Source organism: Maylandia zebra, linkage group LG18, assembly GCF_041146795.1.
Source record: "Maylandia zebra isolate NMK-2024a linkage group LG18, Mzebra_GT3a, whole genome shotgun sequence".
NCBI classification, from domain to species: domain Eukaryota; kingdom Metazoa; phylum Chordata; class Actinopteri; order Cichliformes; family Cichlidae; genus Maylandia; species Maylandia zebra.
In genome coordinates this window covers 19,490,883-19,501,057 of record NC_135184.1, presented here as the reverse complement: position 1 = coordinate 19,501,057, position 10,175 = coordinate 19,490,883, and positions in this window count along the sequence as shown.

Genomic DNA, 10,175 nt, shown 5'->3' with positions numbered 1-10,175 from the left:
TAAACAGACCCATGCACAAACACGAGGTTGCTGCATCCAGCTTTATGAAGATACTTCCAGCCTACTGTAAAATCTACTGTTAGTTAATAATTTAAAAGCAGCCTAGTGCCAGTGCTCAGAATTGATAGTTTGGTGTCAAGAGGAGGAGAAAACAATACAGCGCACGATCAAAGAGATTACATAAGAAGCTACCCTACAAACCTGGATTTGCAGGATTTCACTGCACAATGTGATTTTCCCTCTGAGATCCCATATTTCAGATTTGCAGCCGTTCTAATGTTTTCATTTTGGGTTATAATGTATCATAGTTTTATGAGGAAATGAGGAACACAGAAATAATGTCTTCTGGAAATGTTTTAGCAGTTTTTGAAATGTAAAGTTTCAGTGCCTTTGGAGCTTTCTTGATTTCATTAGGTAGTGCAACTAAAACATTTACAAAAATACACAATGAGCTGATTTATTAGGGAATGCAGCTCCATGTGGAGAAACACTACAAGAATGAAATAAAACTGCTTGTGCCTGTTTTTTATAGTATCATCTAAAAAATATTTGCAGCAAGGCAACTTACACACAAGGGGGTCTGATTGGCTTTGCTTTGGAGTGAGCCTCAAGTGGTGAATAGGGGAACTGCAGGTATTGGCCCGTCCACATTGGCTCCCCAGGAAAAACCTTGCATGTTACCAACAATCCAATGCTACCTCAAGTGGTTATTTTGGAGAATCAGTTGTCTTAGATCAGAGGCCAAAAGACAACTTGCTTTTAATATCTAGTCCCAATGCAGAGAAGAGGAGTAGGCTTGTGTTTACAGTCAGAGCAGCACATAACCAACATCTAATCTTTCGGCACACAACATTTCTTAAAAACTCTTCTCCAGAGAGATACAAGCACATACGCACATGGATGTTTACAGCTCAGTTTGGGGCGTTTGCTCTGCTTTTCCGTGCTACTCTCATTGTGTCTCTGCTGCCTTCTGATCTTTGGCATTTTTGACATTCCAGCCATCTGCTGGCCTTTCATTTGCCTGGCAAGCGCCGCAGATGCACTATACTAAACAGGCTGAGGGGTGCCTCAACTTTTCTGGCTGTCTGACTATTCGGCAAAAGAAAAAGATAGAAAGATAGAAAGAGAAAGGTTACATAAAGACATTATCAACACCTTCCATTATGTGGTGTAAAAGCACAGCAGAAAGTGATGAACAATCATGAGGTGTGACAATGATATTTCACTCTGGAGATTTATTTTAGTGGTTTGAACCCAAGACGCACAAAGTCAGCCACAGACATAACTGTTTTCTTACACCAGATATTAATCAGAAAGTGAGAGTGAGTAGGGGGAGTTTTTTTGGCTGAGGGGACATCAAATAGCCGTACATCACTTTTAATGGGTCGCCGCTACACAAAACAAACAAAAAAATTACAACAAAGGAGCGATGAACAATCAAACAGTGGTGTACCGTCAGACATTTTTCCGTAGAAGAAGGTTATGTTTGTTTCCACGCTGGTTTGTTAAAGGTGAAATGCAATGATGTGGTTGAAAAGAGAGGATGTTAGAAGGTCATAGACTGGTTTTCAATGTCTTAATCTCTCCCCACATCTGCTTTTATGTTTTCTGCTACTTTCTGTTACATTCTTATACGTCTGGAATTTTTTTAGTTAGTAAAATGCCCGAGTAATATCTATGGGATTTTTTTTCAGAAATTTACATTTTCTCAAAAATACTAAAACCGTGTTGAACTTAATGCACCATGATACTCACTCCATTATAATATACAATTTTGAGATGTAGGCAGAAATTGAGAGATTCAAAGACCAAAGATAGACTTTAAAACTCTAGAATGCCCAACTCACTTGGCAGCAGTACTGTGAAACAGCAGCACCTGATTGTAAGGAACACTAGTTTTGTTTCTTAGTTTTGTCTGTCTCTTAGTGTAATGGCACACAGACACTGAAACAGCTGGTGTTTTAGCCTGACATTTACAGACAGTGCTACATCACAGAAATCCTCCAACAGTCAACCTGCACTGTGGTCTTTACGGGTTGCTTGTAAAGACCTTCAGCTAATATTGTATTTGAAGTTTTACTCATTGACTCTCAACATGACTGACAAGAGGTCCAAATGTCTCTGGGCAATGCAACTGATTCATCCTCTAATGTCAGACTAAAGGCAGAACTGGTGCTACAGTGACTCATGTTGAGGTGCAAAATGATTTCTGCCACTAGCAGGAAAATGCATTTAGAAATGGTATATAGAAGCAGCCAGCAACCAAACAATGTACATGAGTTAATAGAGAATGGGTTGAGAACTTAAGAGAGAGTGATCTTAATTAGACGCAACATAATGTACAATGTTGTGTCTAGTCTAATCTACTCGACAAACATTGTTACCCTTGCTAGTGATGAAAACTATGTATCATCCTTATTTTATTCATGTATAACGGTAGGTACTACTGGCCACTAACACTAAGTAAAGAAGATAGCAGCTATGCTCACCAGCGCTCTTCTGAAGTACTTGATTGTAAAACAAAAAAACAAAGCAGCCATACAGTATGTCATGTTTGTCAGAATAAACTAGAACAAAACCAAGGAACCGAAGTGATGTGCAAACACCTTCTGCACCAGGATGCGGATGCCAGCATGAAAGAAGCCATGGCTACTGCTGCTAGTGCTGTTGAGGTTAGCCAAACTCTGCAAACTAGACTGATACTGTGTTTGCAACATTTGGGCCTCAGAGCCCAAATGTGGGCCTCAACTAAGAGGCAGAACCTTAGTTGTTCTGCCCAGAGACTTTGGAGTGCACTTCCACAACATCTCCGGACTACAAACTCTCTCTTTACTTTTCCATCACACCTAAAAACCCATCTATTCAGAATTGCATACTCTTCATTATGACTTGGTCTTAGTCTATATTTTTTTGTCCTTCATTAGCTTTTATAGTTTTGTATTTTGTTTACCTCATGTTTTTACTTTGTTCTGCTGTAAGGTGACCTTGTGGGTCTTTAAAGGTGCCTATAAATAAAATGTATGAGGATTAATGGTTTCATATTGCAGCTAAAATAAATATTTTTTTGGCAAATGTTTAACTTTGTACATTTGAAGTGTGCTCAGTTTCTTTTAAACTGGTTGACCAGCTTAGTCCCCCCCTTGTTTAAATGACTAGCTAGAAGGTCACAAGGAACAACTCTAGATTTTACATTTGTGCTGGATGGCTACTGAAATAATATGTTTTAGTAAAGTTTCAATAAATGTTGCATTACTTAGGTAAACAAAGAGACCTTATTTGAAATATACATACCTAAAGAATTTCAATCAAATAGTTACCATTAAAACAGCCTATACATTCAAATATACTGCATATAATTCTGTATTCAAGTGGGTATTTCTTACAAGAAGCATAAGTCAGAGTTTTAGTAAGCATTCATCTACATAGAGTAAAACTGATCAGGTTATCTCTGACTAATAGTCTGCCCAGTTTATCAGGTAATTATTGCTAGAAAGGAATTCAAAGGTCAGTTTTCAGGGGAGTTTTTAGACGGCAATATTTAAATGGCCCATGTAAAATGATGACAAGTTCCAGACACACTCTGACTAACACAAACAAACACATGCACACACCTTTGCACATTTGCTAAATCCAACCACAGAAGCATCAGACAGGGCAGAGCCTGACTTCCTCTGTACTCTTTCAACATGCGGTAGATACCAAGGTTTTTGTTTTTGCATTTCTCATATGTTTTCATATCTGATTGAGACCTCTTTCTGACATGACATGAGTGTGACTTCAGAAAGAGAAAGTAAGAGGGGCAAAAGAAGTGAGTGAGCAAAACAGAAAAAACATATTTGGAGCAAAACAACACATCTGATTTACAAGAATCACTTACTATGATGTGAAATGTGTGAGTGTGGGAGACAAAAAGATAAAGTAGAGAGAGAAAGATAAAGTGGAGGAGGGAGAGGAAGAGAGGGAGGGGGAAAATGGGCTGGGGTTTCCTAGCCATTCTTTTATGCAGTCTAATCAAGGTAATGACGCAGGCACAGGAGATGATACCACCCACAAGTACATACACAGCCCGTTACACACACGCACACACATGCGTGCGCACACACATATACTTTGCCATGCAAGTGCTCCAAGCTAACAGCATTTTGCAAACCACCCACACTGGCTTCTCCTTGCCTCTGGGCAGGTTTCCTCATGTCTCTCTGTGTCATTGTTTGTGTTATTTTATTTCTTCCTGTCTTTATGTCCCTATCATAACTTTCCCTTTTCCCTTTAGCATCTGCTCCTTTTTCACCCTTCCACCCTCTTTTCCCTATCATTTATTTATCCTTTATTTGGTCAGCCCTTTCCAAAAGCACTTTAAGTAAATGGACTGTGTTCTCGTGTAGTTCCTTTTATCCTGAGATGCTAAAAGGTTTTTGCAGATTAACAAACATCTGTATTTTTCAATGATGTAAAGCTATGTCGAGTCTTTTGGGTGCACCTTTTTTTGGAGCAAAAATTAAACACATTTTAAGGGGGCAACTCCAGGCCTTGATGGCAGGTGTCCTGCAGGTTTTAGATGTGTCCTTTATCCAACACAGCTGATTTAAATGGCTAAATGACCTCCTTAACATGTCTTCTAGTTCTCCAGAGCCCTGGTAATTAACTCATCATTTGATTCAGGTGTATTGGCCCAGGGTGAAGCCTGCAGGACACCGACCCTCGAGGCCTGAAGTTCGACACCCCTGCTGTAGACAGCACAAAGGATGCACATAGTTACCATAGTGCCATCCACTTGTCATATTTTGAAACCTTGACATAAGCGTTTTCACTGTCACCATCTTGGTTAAAAAAAAAAATAGACATGAAGAGGACAGATGGGGTATTGGCTAATGTCCTGTCAATCACAAGTCTTTAGCCAAAGAGCACATCAAGGATAGTCCTACTTTTTAAACGATATAATGACCAGAAGTCTCTTTCCAACTACATGAATTGCCATTTGGTAGTTTTCAGATCCAATGCACATTTACGGCACCAATTTGGTAGCCCCATCGATATTTTATGCTGTCTATATCCTACCATAACACGCTAGCTAGCATGTTAAGCTAAGTCCATTTGGAATTTACATTAACTGTGAATTAAAATAAAGATATAATTACTGAAAAGTGAATGGTTAGAACCTCCGCATACACCTCAAATGCTACAGTTGGTTCTGCCGTTGCTTTATCTCATTTTCTCCAAGGTCTTTAAATTGGAGGTTGGGACCATAAACCTACTTTGAAAATGTTTATTGAGGCAATACATCAAATTAGAAGCAAGGTTGTTCTCGTGACTTCTGTTTGCAGGTTAAAGTGACACTTTCACTTGGCTTCACTTTTCAGACTGTTTCGCTACATCTGATCCGCTTATAAAAATTTATTATAACAAAACCCTTTAACTGAAAAGTAACTGCAACTTGCTAAGACAGACTAGCCTACCTTTAGCTTTGTTCAAACATGGATGTAGCATTTCTGAATCACTAGTAAGACAAATTAACTGCTTTTATGTATTTTTGAAATGGAGGACAAGGTCACCTTTTTTTATATGCTTGTGTTTGACACACAACAAAATCTTATTATTATTATTTTTTTCCAAAGGTGGATCACTTTGAGGTTAAAAAGAGGGTGACAGACAGGTCATGCTCTTTGCATGCAATATTATGGGTTGAATGTGTAATGGCAACGGAGCATAGAGACTGTTATCAGCGTGCGCACTGCTGGAACATGCTGGGTTGAGAAACAGTGTGTGTTGTTGCTGTTTTGGGTGTGTCACTGATGATGATGGTTTTTGTGGTAGGCCCCATACACTTGCTCAAAGCACTCACTATTTCCCGGCTGAGTAGATGAGGAGAATCTGATTACAACATGCAGTGATATTTTGACATCTATACTGTAGTTACCTTCAGTGATTCAGGTTTTATTAGTTCCTTAATGCTGGTGGTTTTTCCTTTATAAATGGGCTACATCTGACATAAAGGAAAAAATATATATCAAGAATGGGGCTTAAATAATTCAGCAAAAGAGCAAAATATGGGAAACCTTTTAAATAATACTTAAGTTTCAATGAGGTCCACTTAAAAGCCTATATTGTGTGTGTGTGTGTGTGTGTGTGTGTGTGTGTGTGTGTTGCACCATCTGACTTACTTGTGACCTTGTTAGCAGATGACCAGTAACAGTAATATTTGTTTGAGTAAACTGTGAGTTTCTTGACCCTCCAAAAACTGTAACTAGGCTGTTGTCTAGGTTTAAACATGTGACTTACATTCAGTCTGTCTGAACTGAACTCATTAAAGAAAATTAGGCACTTTATCTCACATATTAAATGAGTATGAAATGATAATCATTTGTCTGTGATACAACACCTTGCCTGTTGCCCCTGCAATCCTTGCCTTTTTCCGGCAGTCTATTATTACAGTGCTAGACATGGCAGATTATGTATTTGCGTACAAACCTTAGTAATCACACAGAAAAACGCCTTTGTTTTCTCCCTAAAATCCCTTTATGTAACTATAATGTATTAGACTCTTATCACCCTGAAAACTAGTTTCTACCTGCCAAAATGGATTACTGGCTCTCTGACAGTATTTTCTTGCACTACTTGGAATGAATTAATTGAGTAATCTGCTGCCGTGATAAAATCTGAGCTGTAGAAATCAGCCACAGAAACATTATATTGTTGCACGTATTGTAATTCAACATTTTGGATATTTATGTTGTAAAACAGTGAGAACAAACATGGGGATTTCCAGCTTATCATTTCATCTCTGAGGAAACAGATATGAACGTATATAATGGGAAGTCTTGAAGAATCTCAAAAGTATGAAATTGCTCAGAGATTTAAATTTATTTTTAATGGAGGACAAAAATTTCAGAGTTGAGGTTTTCAGGAGTGAGAAGGTCATGCTAGATTAGGAGCCAGTTGTGAGACAATGTATTTATATTGTGATTGACAGTTCACATAGATAATGTTATATGTACTGTGAACATCTTTAATAAAGTGGCATCTTTTCTTTCACAATTAGAGGACTGTGAAAAAAGCACAACTGGACCCAGAGTGAACCCCGCCACTTGAGCGATCACAACACCATGCAGTGATTTTGATAGCAGGCCAAATGGGGGTGGGGTTATAAGGAATGCATCACTGTTTAGTTAATCTCTCAGGTTAGATTAGGAAATTGTGCCCTTTCTTATTGTGGGTAGACTGTCATATAGTGCTTTGGTAAAACAACGAATGTAACAGCTTAAAAAATGTCTTTCTCTCAGATAAACTTCTAACTATTGTTTCTATTTAACATTATTAAGATTTACAAAAAAATTAAACCCAGGTAAATTAACTTGATCTGAATCACAGGACCAATTTCTAAACACATCTTCTTAATCATCTTCAGCTCTTCTTTCAGCTGCTCCCTGTGGGATTGGCACAGCGGGTCATCTGCATCTCCAGCATCCTCTTCTGCCTCTTCTAAGACAACGTGCTTTCTCCCTCTCTTCTACTTTGTCTTCAGTCAACAGTTGCACAGCTTCCACTGTCACCCTGTTGGCCAACATCACCATGGAGGTGAATACTATGGAGGAGGCCTGTTCCTCCATTTAAAAAAATTAAAATAAATCCCCATTCTCCCTGCAGGTGGTCTTAATCCCTTAAGCTCGGGTCGTCTACCAGAAACCCAGGAGCTTGAGTGTTCTGCGCAGTATCCTTGCTGTTCCTAGGACTGCGCTCTTTTGGACAGAGATCTCAGATGTCGTTCCTGGGATCTGCTGGGGCCACTCGGCCATTCTGGGAGTCAGTGCTCCAGTTACCACTGGGAACACTGTTGCCTTCATCCTTCACTTTAGCTTCCCTCTCAACTCTTGGCATTTCTCAAACTTCTCATGTTCCTTCTTCCTGATGTTGCTCTCACTTGGTGTAGCTTCATCTATTGCTATGTCCTTCTTCATCTGCTTAACCACCACATCTGCAAAGAAAGCATGCTGATGCTAAGCTAGCCAAGAACCCAGAGTGAGGTTAAAACTGAGCGAATAATGAAGCCAGCCTCTGTTTCTACCCGTTCGTGTTTCAAAAGTAGCTGATCAATGTGATCAAAGACCCACAGCAGCATTTTTGCTCCAGTAAGAGAAACAAAAGGGTTAATAAGTCTGTGACAGGTATGCAGTTTTCTGAGAGAGATATGCACCAGGACTCCACTGTTTTTATTATAGAAATGAGCATTAGATACACAACACACGCACATGCACAAGTGGAGCTCTCATGTTAAAACAAGCTTGGGGATCATCACAAGACACTTTAAATACAGCAGACACGGACACGAGTGGTGTCTGCATTTAAAGCAGCCGTATCCCTCAGAAGTGTGCCAGAGAGCGAGAGAGAACAGTGGAGATTAAACGAGTGAAAAGAAGCTTCCCTCCTCCCTCCAAGCACACACACACACACACACACACTTACACACACAACCCTGAGCCGTGACCTTTGAAGGAAGGCAACAGATGGTTCTTTTTTCTTTGGCCAGGTCCTTGCTGACAGCTGTCCAGAATATAGGGAGCTAAGATGGGCTGTGTATGTACGGGGTGGGGGTGCAGGGAGATGGTCAGAGGTCAAACATTCCCTAGAAGAACGAACTGAAGCGCACACACAAATTTATACGGATGTGTACAAAGCGCACACGTGCAGGAGCTTGCGCCTAATCTTGCATTCATGTAGGCACATCCATATTCATTAATGTTTCTGTCTGCCTTTCTCTGGTTCTCTGTCCATCTGCCCGCCTCTTTGACCCGTCACCGTTTCTCCCTCTAATCACGCTATTGTTTTGTCTCAAATTAATCTGGTTTTCCTGGCCTCATAAAGCTCAAAGAGAGTTCAGACAGACAACAAAGCCCTGCTGATAATCGCATCTGAACACTGTAACTGCAGTTACATGTGTGCCATTTCTTGTGCTTGCTGGTCTGTCCTGTAATTCAGGATGCACAGTAGTTCCCCACCATGTGCGGGCTTCCCCGTTTCCTCTTCTCTGGACATGTCTGTGCATGTTTAAGAGAGAGACAGAGAAGGGGGGGTTGAAAGAAAGTGTATTTAACACATAAGTGGATTTCAGGCTGTTTTATGCTTTCCTGTCAACATTTTTCACACCAGAGTCTTACTTATAAAATTCATTCAGAATTTTTTAAAGAAAAATCCAGTTTAACTGTCAGTGTTTTCAGGAAACACTCAGGCAATAATTCATGTTAGTTCATACCACCAAAAACTTCCTGTTAGATCTCTTGAAAAAAATTGTGGGAGAGCTGGTTAATGAGTGTTGAGGTATTTGAGGGAGAGTATAAAAAACATTCTGTTTTTCCTGTTAGACATGTGGCCTGGATTGAGGATAATTAAGGCCACTGCTTTCTTTATAATCTGCTGTTGCAACTTATAAACTTATAAACTGTGGTAGTTTTGCTTTAACTACTGTGGAGATATTATATAATATTATTAATATCATTATTATTAACTGGTACAAGAAGAAGACGACGAAGAAATACATCACTGTGCAAAGGTTTTGAACTACCACTCCAGGGAGCCACACATTTCTGGGTTTTTTTTGTTTGTTTTTTAAGTGATCTTGAGCAACAGCTCTCCGGAGTTTCTGAAGGTCTCTTAATGTTTTACTTTGTTCATTGGCTGCTTTTTCACTCATTTTCAGCAGAGCTCATAGGCATTTAACTCTCACATGTAAAGCATTCAGCAAAAGGCACCTTATTCCAGGTTAAACCGGTGCTACAAAAAAGCTTTAGATTGTATTTTCAGGTATTTTCTTGCCTTTTCTTTTATAAAGAAATGCTAAAGATAACAAAGTTTGACAAGTATGAAATTGTAATTTAATGATAATGATATTTTCAACATGTGTTCTCAGAAATGAAAGTTTAAAAAAACACGGCACACAATTATATTTTTGTGAATTCAGTTTTTGTTTCACTTTTCTAAATCCAGTTCATGCTTTGCCACTTCCTGTTTCTGTTTTTGCTTTCTAGCGAATTCAAATACAGAAATGTGGGTTATGGTTAGACTTTCCATATTGTGCTACTAGGCATCAACTCTCAAACAGGAAAAAGCACTAAATGCTACCATTTTCCTTTAAAAAAAAACTTATTTCAACAATTCTTCAGAAATCTTTATGAATCATAAAT